The sequence below is a fragment of the Bos taurus genome, chromosome 2, assembly GCF_002263795.3.
Source record: "Bos taurus isolate L1 Dominette 01449 registration number 42190680 breed Hereford chromosome 2, ARS-UCD2.0, whole genome shotgun sequence".
Lineage (NCBI taxonomy): Eukaryota > Metazoa > Chordata > Mammalia > Artiodactyla > Bovidae > Bos > Bos taurus.
The window spans coordinates 16389584-16404842 of record NC_037329.1 but is presented as its reverse complement, the minus strand read 5'-3'; the positions used below and the strand labels follow the sequence as shown (position 1 = coordinate 16404842).

The following is a 15259-nucleotide window of genomic DNA, read 5'->3' as shown; positions in this document are numbered from 1 at the left end:
TCTGTTTTTATTTGTCCATAATATATCTTAACGTCTTCATTCTTGAAGAATAGTTTTGCTGAGTATGGAATTATTGATTTCCACACTTTGAAAATGTCATCACACTGCCTTTTGGACTTCATAGCTGAAGATGAAAAATCATCTGTTAATGTTATTGATTGTCCCTTGTACATGTTTGGTCATGTCTTTCTTGCTACACTGAAAATTATTGTCTTAGGCTTCCAAAATGTTTACTGTTATGTGTGCAGCTGTGGATCTCTTTGAGTTTATTGCTTGGAATTTATTGAGCTTCTTGGATAGGTAGATGAATATTTTTTATCATTTCAGGAGTTGTATGTCATTGATTCTTCACATATTCTTTCTGCCCCTTTCTTTCTCTTCACGCCTTCAGAACTCTCATTTTTTATGTGTTATCCCACAAGCCTGAGTTTCTGCTCATTTTTCTTCATTCTTTTTTATTTTCGATGCCTCAGACTACATAGTCTTAACTGATCTATCTTCAGGTTTGCTAATTTTTCCTTTGTTCAGCTCATAGCTGCTGTTGATACTTTCTGGTACTTTTTTTTTTTCTCACTTAAATTGTTTGACTTTAATGCCAGTATTTCTATTTCACTCTTAAAAAAAAAATTACATCTGTTTTTGTTATTTTCTATTTGGGACATCTTTCCTCTTATATCCATTCATTTTTCAGACATTGTTTCCTTTAGTTCTTTCAACATATTTATAATGAATGGTTTAATATCTTTTTCTATTAAGTAACATCTGGGCTTCTTTAGGGACAGTTTCTATTAATCTCTCCTGCATATGCAATATACTTTAGTGTTTCATTTCATGTCTCATGATTTTTTTATTGAAAACTGGACATCTTTAGGAATATGTGGTTGCTCTGGAAATCACATCCCACTCACTCTTGTCATCTTCACAAAGAATTGTCTTTCTGTTTGAACTGAACCAATTCTGTACTCTTTGTCACTTGTAGCCTCTGATGTCTCTGTTCAGTTACCTCAGTGGTCAGCTGATGATTGGATAGAGATTTCCTCAAATATAATGAATCAATAATTCTCCCAGTGTTTTCTAAGGGGATTTGTGTGCATGTTTGGACACAAATGCTCTGGCAATTTACACTATGTCTCAACTTTCATTTCCTGATTACGCAGAGCTATCAGTAAGAGCTTAGGACTTTTTTGAGGCTTTCCTCAGTACTTACACAGTCCTGAATACAGTCTTTCCTGAGTGCAGCCCTGCACATATGAGTGGCCTTCTTTTCCAAGAAAATGTCAGAACTTTTAAAAGCCCCATATGGACATCTAATTTCTAGTGTTTCCTTTTATATTTTCTGGTAAGCCTCTTGATTTCTCCAACTGTTATCACTACTTCAGGCAGCTGCAGTCTTAAACAATTGCCCCTAATCATTTTAGACAAATACCACCCCTCCCAAAGGGCTTTTCTCATTGAGTAAGTTCTGAATCAGGTGAAATAAATACAAGTCCTTTAAGTGGTGGTTTTCAGGCAGCTGTCAGGCAGATCAACTAACAGTAATTCTCTGACTTGTGGGGAGCCCTGAATTCATTCTGCTCCACCAAGTGACTGCTAAACTGAAGATTTTCACAGTAGACTGCAAAGCTGCTGGTTTTCAAAGATATCACAGAGGTAGTAAGAGCAGATGGGGACAGGGCAAGTTAAGACACCACAAAGCTCACTGCTTTTTACCAAAATTGAGCCAATTTTATTGAATGAATGTTCCTTGGATTATTACAGACCATTGGTTAATTTTTGAGTTTTGAAGGAACTGATTTTGGGGGTTTTTCCTATTGTTCTAATTGACTTTATGGAAAAATTTTATGCCATGGATATATTTTATATCTTTGTCCTTGTTAAAAGGCACAAAAATGATCTTACATTCAGTATAATCTGTAGAACTGCCAATAAGTGGCTTTGTGGTTTATATTGCAAATTGGCCTCAAGTAGAAGACACAAAGAATTATTTTATCTCACTCCCCTCACCTGTTATTAATGATAAAAATGGGGAAATTGGGGCTCAAGGCCATACTACTTCTTAGGGGGTGAGCAAAAATTAGAAGCCTGTTCCTCTTTCCTCCCAACCCTGTGCTTTAATATATTGCATTAAGTATGTTTATTTACCTTTGTAATGTGAAATAAGAAGTGTCAGAATCTTTATTCTCAACAAGATTGAGGCAAGCAGCTCTTCACTCCTTCATTGGAAGTTTGACAATTAATCTAAGTCTGCTCAGGAACAGTGGGAACATCAATCTCTTTATCTCTGCAGGTTATGACTCGATACCATTATTCAGATTTTTTTTTTTTTAGGTTACACAGTTATTAGGCTACTTTTCAAGTACATGTTTCATTTGTCACTAAGAAAGCAAAGTTTTAGTATTGTTAGCTCATCGAACTTCAAATCTTAGATGTCAGGGAACACATCAAAACCTAATTCAGGAAACCAGACATTGATTCTGGTATCAAATATCTAAGACCAGCCACAAGATATACTACAATTTTCTTTGAAAGTGAAAGTGTCAGTTGCTCAGTCCTGTCCAATTGTTTGTGATTGTAGCCCACCAGGCTCCTCTGTCCATGGAATTGTCCAAGCAAGAATACTAGGTGGGTTCCCATGCCCTCCTTTTTGAAGAGCTCAAATTGCACCCATCTCTAGAATGGAATCTTGGGTCATCTTGTTTCATCCCTTAAATATACAAACTTCTAATATATATAAATATAATTTTTCCTAATTACTAAATATATTTTTCCTAATTACTAAAATTATTAAAAATTAGATTATTTAAAATAATGTGATTGTCTTGGTAATTATTTTAATCACTTATTTGTACTTAATTGATGTGCTGTGGAATGTTGTATTCACTGTATCATATATTGTTTGATTTCCACCTCAGGGTAAGATGTGCCCAAATATAGAAAGTATTACAAATGAATGCTTATTTCCAGTTACCTATAAACAACATAGGGTTAGTATACTGCTTCCAAAAGTATAAGCTTGGTAAATAAGAGAAATGAACAAAGTTTACAAAAGTTAGGAAAGCGTGTACCAGGTGCTATCTCGCTGAATATGGAGACTAGTTCATTCAGTAGTTAAATGAATATTTGAGTGCCCAAGATACTCCAAGGACAGTTCTTAGCTCTAGGGATAGAGTTGCTATGCTATGCTAAGTCACTTCAGTCGTGTCCGACTCTGTGTGACCCCATAGACGGCAGCCACCAGGCTCCCCCGTCCCTGAGATCCTCCAGGCAAGAACACTGGAGTGGGTTGCCATTTCCTTCTCCAGGGATAGAGTTGAGAACAAAACAAAAATCCTGTGGCTATGGCATTTATATAATAGTGGAATAAACAGTAAATATACAAACAAGTAAATTAGAATGCAAATCAGGTGGTGATAAATGCTAGAAAAATTATAACAAGGTATGGAGAAGGCAATGGCACCCCACTCCAGTACTCTTGCTTGGAAAATCCCATGGACAGAGGAGCCTGGTAGGCTGCAATCCATAGGGTCGCTAAGAGTCGGACATGACTTCACTTTCACTTTCACTTTTCACTTTCATGCATTGGAGAAGGAAATGGCAACCCACTCCAGTGTTCTTGCCTGGAGAATCCCAGGGACGGGGGAGCCTGGTGGGCTTCTGTCTGTGGGGTCGCACAGAGTCGGACATGACTGAAGTGACTTAGCATAGCATAGCATAGCATGGGGTTAGAGAAGAGTTGATATTAAGAGGGTTGTCTCTTAGGAAATGATATTTGGGTAGTACATGAACATAGTAAGGAATGAGCCATGTGATTTCCTGGAGAAAAATTGTTTCAGGAAGTAGTTACAGTGATTATAAAGATTCTGAGGTAAAAAGGTAAAACTTGCAAAAAGGCTGACAGAGTGTCATGAGCAAGGAGAAAATGACAGGAAATGGAAGTGAGAATTTACATTGAGCCTGATAAGGTAAAGACTATGATTTTATTCTGAATGTTGGAAAACTACCACACAGTGTCCAGGAGCTGGGTTCAGTTCAGCCGCTTAGTCGTGTCCAACTCTTTGCAACCCCATGAACCTCAGCATGCCGGTCTTTCCTGTCCATCACCAGCTCCCAAAGCTTGCTCAAACTCATGTCCATCGAGTCAGTGATGCCATCAACCATCTCACCCTCTGTTGTCCCCTTCTTCTCCTGCCTTCAATCTTTCCCAGCTTCAGGGTCTTTTCCAATGAGTCAATTCTTCACATCAGGTGGCCAAAGTATTGGAGTTTCAGCTTTAGCATCAGTCCCTCCAGTGAACACCCAGGACTGATCTCCTTTAGAATGGACTGGTTGGACCTCCTTGCAGTACAAAGGAGTCTTTTCCAATACCACAGTTCAAAAGCATCAATTCTTCAGCACTCAGCTTTCTTCACAGTCCAACTCTCACATCCGTGCATGACTACTGGAAAAACCATGACTTCGACTAGATGGATCTTTGTTGGCAAAGTAACGTCTCTGCTTTTTAATATGCTGTCTAGGTTGGCCACAACTTTTCTTTCAAGGAGCAAGCGTCTTTTAAATTCATGGCTGCAGTCACCATCTGCAGTGATTTTGGAGCCCAAGAAAATAAAGTCTGTCATTGTTTCCATTGTTTCCCCATCTATTTGCCATGAAGTGATGGGACTGGATGCCATGATCTTCGTTTCTGACTGTTGAGTTTTAAGCCAACTTTTTTACTCTCCTCTTTCACTTTCATCAAGAGGCTCTTTATTTATTCTTTGTGTTTTGTCATAAGGACCTGGGTGATGTGATATAATTTTCATTTAAAAATATTTTTCTCTGGCTACTATGGGGAGAACTGGCTGTTGATTTACCAGAGCAGAGACTTCTTGGAGTACCAGGTGATGAACCCAAGAGAGAGACATTAGGTTAGGGCAGGCTACTATTCAAATCTAATTCTATCAATATTCATTTGATGGGTTTGAAGAAAAGTTATGACACCAGATTTTTGACATAAGATGCTTTATGGCAGTAACTACTGTGATAAGAATCTCTAGAGGAAAAACATGTTTGGCAAGCGGTAGGGAGGTGAATCAAGGGCCCAGTTTCAGATTTGCAAGGATTGAAACGCCCATTAGACATCCTAGTACAAAGTATTACAATTCAGAGGAAAGATTCATTCTGGAAATAGAAATCTGAGGGTCATCAGCACATAGAATGTGTTGAAGGCCATTGGAGTGGATAGGATCATCTAAGAGTAAGGGGTCTATAGCATTTCAAGGTTGGGGAGATGAAGTTCCAGCAGAGAAGACTGAGAAGTAGCAACCATATAGGTAAGAAAAAAATCAGAAATATATGGTGTACAAAATTCCGAGTTAAAAATATATATATATGTATTTTAAGGAGGAGACAGAGATGATCTGTATCAAAGGACACTGATAGTTTGAGCTAAGAGGGTGAAGGGAGATCAGAAGGAGGTGAGGGTATAGAGATGAGACTGAGACTTATAGATAGTACAGAATGCTTTTATGATGATATCAGTGATACAGAAAAGAGGAGCGAAACATGATGTAATGAGAGAAAAGAGAAAGGAGATAATTACCTGAGGAAAGTCATTGATTAGACAGAGGTGGGACCCAGTGTGTGAGAGAAGTTGGTCTATGTAGAACATGGACAGTGAATCCACTGAGTCACCGCACAGGCAGAGCATACAGTTTTAGAGATGCTGGTGGGTTGGAAGATTTGGTGGCAGAAGATGAAGAACGACTCTTCTGAGTCATCTTTTTGATGGAACAGGAATGTCATCTGCTCTGAGAACAGTTTATATTCCTCTCTCCCTCAGCAGACTCTTTGTCAAAGTTAGAGATTTTGTTTTCTCTCATATCATTAGCATCTGACCCAGCACCCAGCACACATTAAATACCTCATGAATGACTGTAAAATGCAAATGAATTAAAGTGGGCTTCATCTTTACTTCGTAGGCAATTTAAATGTGTTTAATGTCTATTTTATTGTAGTAGAGTTAAAGATAGTGTTTATAGAAGGCTGATTTTGAATATCTTACCTCCAAGTCAGATTCTCATGTGCTGACATTTGTTTTATTTTATTTTTGTTCTTTTTGTTTGTTTTGTTTTAGAAGTCAAGGGCAAATGATTCTCTCAGACCAGTTGGAGACTATGTACAGACAAAACATTCAACAGAATATGTCCAAAGAACCAGAATTTTCCCCTTTTCCACTGAGATAAACATGTAAGTAGCTTATAACATTGTCAGTGATGATCCTAACTTGTAAAAATATGTTTTAACAATTTTCCAGGCGAAAGGTGACATGGAATGTGAAAATTTTGCCTGTTTTGAAAGGAATCTCAAGGAAGAGTGAGCAGCAAGTAAATCATTGTACACATTTTTCTATATTGACTTGAGGTTTTCTAACAAAGTTTTCTTAGCCTCAACACTTGGCAGTTTAGTCTGGATAATTCTTCAATTCTTTGTTGTAGGGATGAAAGGGGAAGGTGGGGCGACATTCTGGGCATTGCAGGATGTTTGTGTGTTGGCATCTGTCCACAAAAGACAGTGGCGCCCCTCTCAGGTGTAGGCACTATTAGTGTCTCTGCCTGCCAAGTCACTTCAGTCGTGTCCGACTCTATGCGACCCCATGGACTGCAGCCTACCAGGCTTCTCTGTCCATGGGATTCTCCAGGCAAGAACACTGGAGTGGGTTGCCATTTCCTTCTCCAATTAGTGTCTCTAGACATTGTCAAATGTTCCCTATTGTCAGAGTGGGAGGTGGGGGAGAAAACTGCCCTGGTTTGAGAACCACTATTGAAACAATGACAGCTCAGCTAGCAAATCTGCCTGCAATGCAGGAGACACAGAGATGCAGGTTTGATCACTGGGTCAGGAGGATTCCCTGGAGGAGGGCATGACAATCCACTCCAGTATTCTTGCCTGGAGAATTCCATGGACAGAGGAGCCTGGTAGGCTACCATGCGGTGGCAAAGATTCAGACATGACTAAAGTGATTGAGCATGCACACATTGAACAGCACAAACAAAAACTTTTCTGAGGACAGTTTTGTTGGAGTTTTTATCTAATGAGGGCATGGTTAGGAATGTATAATCATATGGATGGCAATTGAGACAATTCTCATTTCATGTGCACAGAATACATTATAAAACATGCAAAGCTAAAGACTCATCAGTTAGAATATAGCCATAGCTGTCATGTGGAAGAGGAACTCAATTGCCTGAAGTATATTACCAGAAGGCAGACCTATGAGGAATGGTGCTAATTATAGAGACATATAGTTTGGTATGTGATAAGGACCATGGTTTTGATGATTAGCAGTGTTTAAAAAGAGAGAAGTACCCCAGAGTTCCCTTTCAATTGCCAATCAAGCCAAAATCACATGGTAACGTTTTAGGAATGTCACAGAGGGAGAGAATATCACTGAGCGTTGGTGGGATTTGAGATTCCATTCAATCTAGTGAGTCCAGAAAGCACAGGAGGACCATAGTAACATCCAAATGAAGTTGTATCTGTCAAAAGAGGGAGAGAATGAAAGCAAAGGAGCCATAATGGGAAACAGCAAAGTAAAATTGGTGTCGCAAAGAGTAAGGCATTAATCTTCAGCAAGCATAACTCAGGGAGGAGGGAAGAGACATTTCAAATGTGAATGTCTCCACTTTGGAATTCTCTGTGACTCTGGCCGTGTAATTTGAGGCAATTCCTTGAACTGTTTGATGGTGGCTAAGGATCCTTCCTTCAATCCATCCTCATCCTTGATGGCAGCCTTTGCCATTTTCAGGTGTTGGTGCAAAAGTTGTAAAAATTCACTGGGATGCTTGTCAGCCATGCATGTTTGTGAGACCCATATGCAGAGTTTGCATTTCCCTAAGTCTCTGTGAGCTGGTGATTTTTTCATTTTAAACCAGCACCCTTAGAAGTTCCAATACAGGTGAACCTCGGGTCATCCCTTTGAGCAACATTGTTTCAGTGGAAAGGGGGTGTGTAGTTCCAGTTGCTCTCTGACTCCTACCTGAACCTTGTAAAGTTTTGTAGTTTTCCCAGGAAAGATTATTTTAAGAAGAGCAGTTAGACTACCCACACTAAGTATTGGGCCTCTAGTCTAAACTTCACTACTGGAATCCCCTTCCCAGATTTGACATTAAACTCAAAGAGCATGGCGATGTTTTTCTGGAAATGTAGGGTGTTTTTTGGCAGGGGAGGGTGGTTGGGGAAGATTGCTTACTTTTTGGTAATAAAAAGATTCTCTCTGATGGTGCCAACCCTAACCCTCCATACCCAGTGACTGTAAATTCCCAAGCTCAAAAATGTCTGATAGTCCTAAAAGAAAATGCTTAGAAATTCTTAACGTAAGTCAGTGCCATTACTAATAGACCCATATAAGCACTAATTTCCTCAGCTGAATTAGTCATTCAGAGTAACGCATCTGAGAGAAACTCCTCTGAAAACCACTAGAGTGTCAACCAAATCAGGGTGATTAGAGATGTACGTCACTGTTTAACCGCTTAGACTAACACCTTCTCTTTCATATTCTGGGAGTGGACAAGTTCTTATATTGAATGCCTTTGGCTGTATCCAGGTGTTACCAGAAAACTAGGTTTCAATGGAGAGGGCATCTCTGGGTGTAGTGGCTTCTGTGGTTTCATTTGGTAATCCTGAACACTGATACTCATTTTCATATTCCCATCTCTTTCATCTGATACTTCCTACCTCTTCATTAGAATCTCAACTCTGTCATCCTATTTTCCTGCTAAAGTTTCTTTTTTGTATCTGCTTGATTTCACACCCTAATCCTTGCTCAAGCCTGAAGAAGTATAATTTGACTATCACTAATCTACACCTGACATTATTCTCCTGTGATACTCATGAAAAAGGCCAACAAAGTGAATATTTGTTCCTTGGTTTCATACATCATTGATTCAGAGACAGACTTACTATGAGGCTAATTGATCTTAAGCTCAGAGCCCTCTTTTGCTTGGGTTGCTTCCAAGGACCAAGATGACATTAGCAGTGTATTCATATGGCATATGGTTTTTAAATATTTTCAGACAAAGGCATTTTGACTATTCTCAGTGAAGAATTCTATCTCCTACTAGGATCCTAAATCTATCCTGTCCTGTATGACAAGATTTGTGTGACTATAGAAATTTTGAGGATGTAGACACGGGAAGTAAACTCAGGGATACATTTAGTTTTGGTGGACATATTTCTGTTTGTAGTTTAGGAGATATATTTATGAAGTATGCTATCACATCTGTGAATCAAAGTAGTGCTTGCTTCTAGAAGTTTTCCACCGTACTACCTCACCTGATGTCTTCTCAGAAATGTGCAGGACTGGAGGTCATATTTTGATATGAACTCATCCCAGAGATCCTGTTGTGGGATATATATGGGAAGACAAGAGAAACAAGGGTAGAAATGTACAGGGTCAGAGTTATCTGTAGTAAATCCTTCCAAAAAGCTGATGTGTGCAATTGTAAGCAGAAGATACAGCTCGTACTGATATCAGGTCTAAATAGAAGCTTCTCTCCCATTATAAATATTTTCAATAATAAGTATCAATAATTACAAATGTACTATGCATATTGGCCTTCCCAGGTGGCTTTAGAGATAAAGAATCCACCTGCCAATGCAAGAGGCATAAGTGGTATAGCTTTGATCCTTTGATTGGGAAGGTCCCCTGGAGGTAGGCATGGCAACCCATTCCAATATTCTTGCCTGAAGAATCCCATGGACAGAAGAGCCTGGTGGGCTATAGTCCATGGAGTCACAAAGAGTTGGACACAACTAAAGCAACTTAGCGTGCACATACATGCCATGCATATAATATTTTAAAGAGACCATTAAATTTATTAGAATTGCTAGTATGGAAAGCACAAACCTGAGATATCAAAAAACGTACATGTAAATGTGAAGATAAGATAATCACGATGGTGTGATCACTCACCTAGAGCCAGACATCCTGGAATGTGAAGTCAAGTGGGCTTTAGAAAGCATCACTATGAACAAAGCTAGTGGAGGTGATGGAATTCCACTTGAGCTATTTCAAATCCTGAAAGATGATGCTGTGAAAGTGCTGCACTGAATATGCCAGCAAATTTGGAAAACTCAGCAGTGGCCAAAGGACTGGAAAAGGTCAGTTTTCATTCCAATCCCAAAGAAAGGCAATGCCAAAGAATGCTCAAACTACTGCATAATTGCACTCATCTCACATGCTAGTAAAGTAATGCTCAAAATTCTTCAAGCCAGGCTTCAGCAATATGTGAACTGTGAACTTCCTGATGTTCAAGCTGGATTTAGAAAAGGCAGAGGAACCAGAGCTCAAACTGCCAACATCTGCTGGATCATCGAAAAAGTAAGAGAGTTCCAGAAAAACATCTATTTCTGCTTTATTGACTATGCCAAAGCCATTGACTGTGTGGGTCATAATAAACTCTGGACAATTCTGAAAGAGATGGGAATACCAGACCACCTGACCTGTCTCTTGGGAAACCTATATGCAGGTCAGGCAGCAACAGTTAGAACTGGACATGGAACAACAGACTGGTTCCAAATAGGAAAAGGAGTATGTCAAGGCTGTATATTGTCACCCTACTTATTTAACTTATATGCAGAGTACATCATGAGAAATGCTGGACTGGAAGAAACACAAACGGGAATCAAGAATCCTGGGAGAAATATCAACAACCTCAGATATGCAGATGATACCACCCTTATGGCAGAAAGCAAAGAAGAACTAAAGAGCCTCTTGATGAAAGTGAAAGAGGAGAGTGAAAAAGTTGGCTTAAAGTTCAGCATTCAGAAAACTAAGATCATGGCATCCAGTCCCATTACTTCATGGGAAATAGATGGGGAAACAGTGGAAACAGTGTCAGACTTTATTTTTCTGGGCTCCAAAATCACTGCAGATGGTGACTGCAGCCATGAAATTAAAAGACGCTTACTCCTTGGAAGGAAAGTTATGACCAACCTAGATAGCATATTCAAAAGCAGAGACATTACTTTGCCAACAAAGGTCCGTCTAGTCAAGGCTATGGTTTTTCCTGTGGTCATGTATGGATGTGAGAGTTGGACTGCGAAGAAGGCTGAGCGCGGAAGAATTGATGCTTTTGAACTGTGGTGTTGGAGAAGACTCTTGAGAGTCCCTTGGACTGCAAGGAGATCCAACCAGTCCATTCTGAAAGAGATCAGCCCTGGGATTTCTTTGGAAGGAATGATGGTAAAGCTGAAACTCCAGTACTTTGGCCACCTCGTACGAAGAGTTGACTCATTGGAAAAGACTCTGATGCTGGGAGGGATTGGGGGCAGGAGGAGAAGGGGACGACAGAGGATGAGATGGCTGGATGGCATCTCCGACTCAATGAACATGAGTTTGAGCGAACTCCGGAAGTTGGTGGTGGATGGGGAGGCCTGGCGTGCTGTGACTCATGGGGTCACAAAGAGTAGGACATGACTGAGCGACTGAACTGAACTGAACTGAACTGTGAAGAACCATATTTTATACATTTCAATTTTCAATAATTAAAAATAGTTTTCAATCTATTATATTAAAAACTAAATTGTCATTTTGCTTTCTCTATGGAAAATGGTATCACAAAATTATGGTTATATGAAAAGGTAATAAAAGTATAAACTGAAAATTTTATGAAAAATCTCTTTAGATTGCATGTTATATGTTTATTAAATATTTATTATTATCCTAGAATTTGTATTTTTGAGCTATTTGTCAGTCTTTTAAAATTTGTGATTGTTGTTTCTTTCCTTATTCTAAGTGCATGTTCATTCTTTTCTGCCAAATTATGTATTTATGATTTTTTAATTTTTCCCATAAAACGTCATTAAACTGTAAGCATTAGGTCAGATAAAACCTGTGTGTGTCCTTTGGATATATTTTCTAACAGTTTTCAGACTTAGTTTCTTGTGAGGGAAAACTGCTTGCTGGCCCCTGGATGGTCATCTTGCGGTTGGTAAATAGGGGCTGGGTCATAGAGAAGATCTGGATGCCTCAGGCATTACAGCCATTTCTAATATCCTTCTCCAAAGTTCACCAACACCAGAATTCAAGTGCCATAGGAAATTATGGAATCTTTTGTAATAATAGTATAAGAGCTTTCATTTATATATGCCTTTGCAGTTTATGGATATTAATATTTACTTTGCTACACTATATATTCAAAACACTTCTGCAGGATATCACAAACTCAGTAATATAGAGACCACTCCTAGAATCCTGATTTCTAGCCTAAGTGATTATTCCCACCACATTATCTGGTAAGGGGCACAGTGAAATTTTGAACAAATGTGCCAGTTTTAGTTGCAAAATATTAAATCCTTTCTAAATTATTTCAGGTAGACCTACTTCTCAGTGTGTGATCTACTTTCCTGGCACAAAAACAAATTACTGTGAACCCTTGACTCACATTCTATCTCTAATTATAACTGAATCTGTTTATATTTTGTAGGCAAAATCAAAATTACACAATTCTTCCTTAAAGAACTGAGAGGTATGAAAAATGCATGAAAAGATATACTTCATAGGGATATGAGAGCTTGTCACGGTGGTAAAGAATCCCCCTGTCAACACACAATATGTAAGAGACACAAATTTGATCGCTGGGTTGGGAAAATCCCCTGGAGGAGCAAATGGCACCCTACTCCAGGATTCTTGCTGGGAGAATCCAATGGACAGAGGAGCCTAGAGGGCTACAGTCCATGGGGTTGCAAAAGAGCTGAACATGACTGAGCTTCTGAGCACATATGGGAATATGGCGTTGAATAATATTTCATGCTAAATTATCTTTCCAGTTGAATCCATCACTTCTAAGTAAGAATGACTATGACAATAAGAGCAAGATGGAAGTGAAAGTAGGGGATCAAGAAATTCATAGTTGATACGAAACCCCTCAGTAAACCATGCTCCCTACCAAGGTCTCTGTCTGTAATACCCTGCTATCTTCCCAAACCTCATGGTAATTCTGCAGCCTTTTGACTCTCTTTGGGCATGAAGATACTGCACAGCATCACCACCTGACATCAACCACCTCATCATTCTCTCCGCATTTGTGATTTTTTCCCCTTACTCTCTGGGGAGCTATCCCTTGGTGCTCTTTACACACACACACACACACACACACACACACACACACACACGGAGGTACTTAGTGGTAACTTTGTTTGCATGTTTTGTCACTTGTACTTCCTTATTTTGATATTTTAAGGAAGTTGCATATCCCTTAAAATTAATTGACTTTCCTTTGCTTTGGTGAAATTGTAGAGTGTCTATGAGTTTATGGGGCTTTAATCCACCTGCTATTATAAAGAAAGCTGAGTGCCGAAGAATTGGTGCTTTTGAACTGTAGTGTTGGAGAAGACTCTTGAGAGTCCCTTGGACTGCAAGGAGATCCAACCAGTCCATCCTAAAGGAGATCAGTTCTGGGTGTTCATTGGAAAGACTGATGTTGAAGGTGAAACTCCAATACTTTGACCACCTGATGCAAAGAGCTGACTCATTTGAAAAGCCCCTGATGCTGGGAAAGATTGAGGGCAGGAGGAGAAGGGACGACAGAGGATGAGGTGGTTGGACGGCATCACTGACTCAATGAACATGGGTTTGGGTGGACTCTGGGAGTTGGTGATGGACAGGGAGGGCTGGCATGCTGTGGTTCAGGGGGTCACAAAGAGTCAGACATGACTGAGCAACTGAACTGAACTGGACTATCAAAGCTAAGTAAGCTAGCAGACACACTTGACATGTGAAGTCACAGAAGGGGGGAGAGAGAGCACTAGGGCAGTGGTTAATATAATATGATAAAAAAAAAGAGAGAGAGAATGTATAAGTCAACATGATAACATCCTACAAATAAAATAATTTGCCCTTTCGGATCTCAAAGCTGCAAGATTCCCAGAAACTTGTCATCTTCTTTCTCCCTGGACCTCTCATTTCTGTCATGACATTAAATCCTGTAAGGAGATCTGAAAGTGACGTTTTCACCTCCATACCTAACAGGATGCTTTGTGTACTCTATTGAAGTCCTAACCTGGCCTCAAAGTACTTTCCCATCTCTTTCCCTTATTCTACATACTTCTTTCAGGGTAACTTCCCAACATTACTTCTCTGTTCAGTCTATTCCCCTGAAGAATGTCTCCTCATTGACTATACTGCCTTAATGTTTTTACACTTGGCAGGAGTGCAAAGATCTCAGTGATGTCATGCCACCACTTTTCTTGCTCACTCTCTTTAATTTTCCTGTATCTTCCAAGTAAAGTTGGACTACTTTCTGTTTCTGGCAAGTTTCTGTTCTCCAGGGCTTTGCCCTTTCAATCTGCCTGGAACACTTTCCCTGTGTCTACAATGTAGGCAACCTCATTGTTCAGGTATCACCTTAAATGCTACTCCCTCTAAGAAACATTTCTACTTTAAACGTAAATAACTGTCTGTTGCTCTCTCATGCCACTAGGCATAGTCTAACCAATACTGGAGATATCTGTGTACTAGTTTTATTTCTATAAGTGAAGTGAAATGAAAGTCACTCAGTTGTGTCTGACTCTTTGTTACCAGTCAAGTGGGCCTTAGAAAGTATCACTACGAACAAAGCTAGTGGAGGTGATGGAATTCCACTTGAGCTATTCCAAATCCTGAAAGATGATGCTGTGAAAGTGCTGCACTCAATATGCCAGCAAATTTGGAAAACTCAGCAGTGGCCACAGGACTGGAAGAGGTCAGTTTTCATTCCGATCCCAAATAAAGGCAATGCCAAAGAATGCTCAAACTACCGCACAATTGCACTCATCTCACACGCTAGTAAAGTAATGCTCAAAATTCTCCAAGCCAGGCTTCAGCAATATGTGAACCGTGAACTTCCAGATGTTCAAGCTGGTTTTAGAAAAGGCAGAGGAACCAGAGATCAAATTGCCAACATGCACTGGATCATGGAAAAAGCAAGAGAGTTCCAGAAAAACATCTGTTTCTGCTTTATTGACTATGCCAAAGCCATTGACTGTGTGGATCACAATAAACTGTGGACAATTCTGAAAGAGATGTGAATACCAGACCACCTGACCTGCCTCTTGAGAAATCTGTATGCAGGTCAGGGAGCAACAGTTAGAACTGGACATGAAACAACAGACTGGTTCCAAATAGGAAAAGGAGTTCATCAAGGCTGTATATTGTCACCCTGCTTATTTAATTTATATGCAGAGTACATCATGAGAAACGCTGGACTGGAAGAAGCACAAGCTGAAATCAATATTGCCAGGA

At 39.6% G+C, this 15259-nt stretch overlaps 1 long non-coding RNA gene across 1 annotated transcript in view; it reads left to right on the top strand.

The window, feature by feature from the left end:
* Positions 1-15259, top strand: part of LOC112442542 (uncharacterized) — a 114496-nt gene that overhangs the window by 41949 nt on the left and 57288 nt on the right. The window contains exon 2 of the long non-coding RNA XR_003030608.2: positions 6113-6225. This is a non-coding gene — a long non-coding RNA (uncharacterized lncRNA). The remainder of the gene's footprint in view (positions 1-6112; positions 6226-15259) is intronic.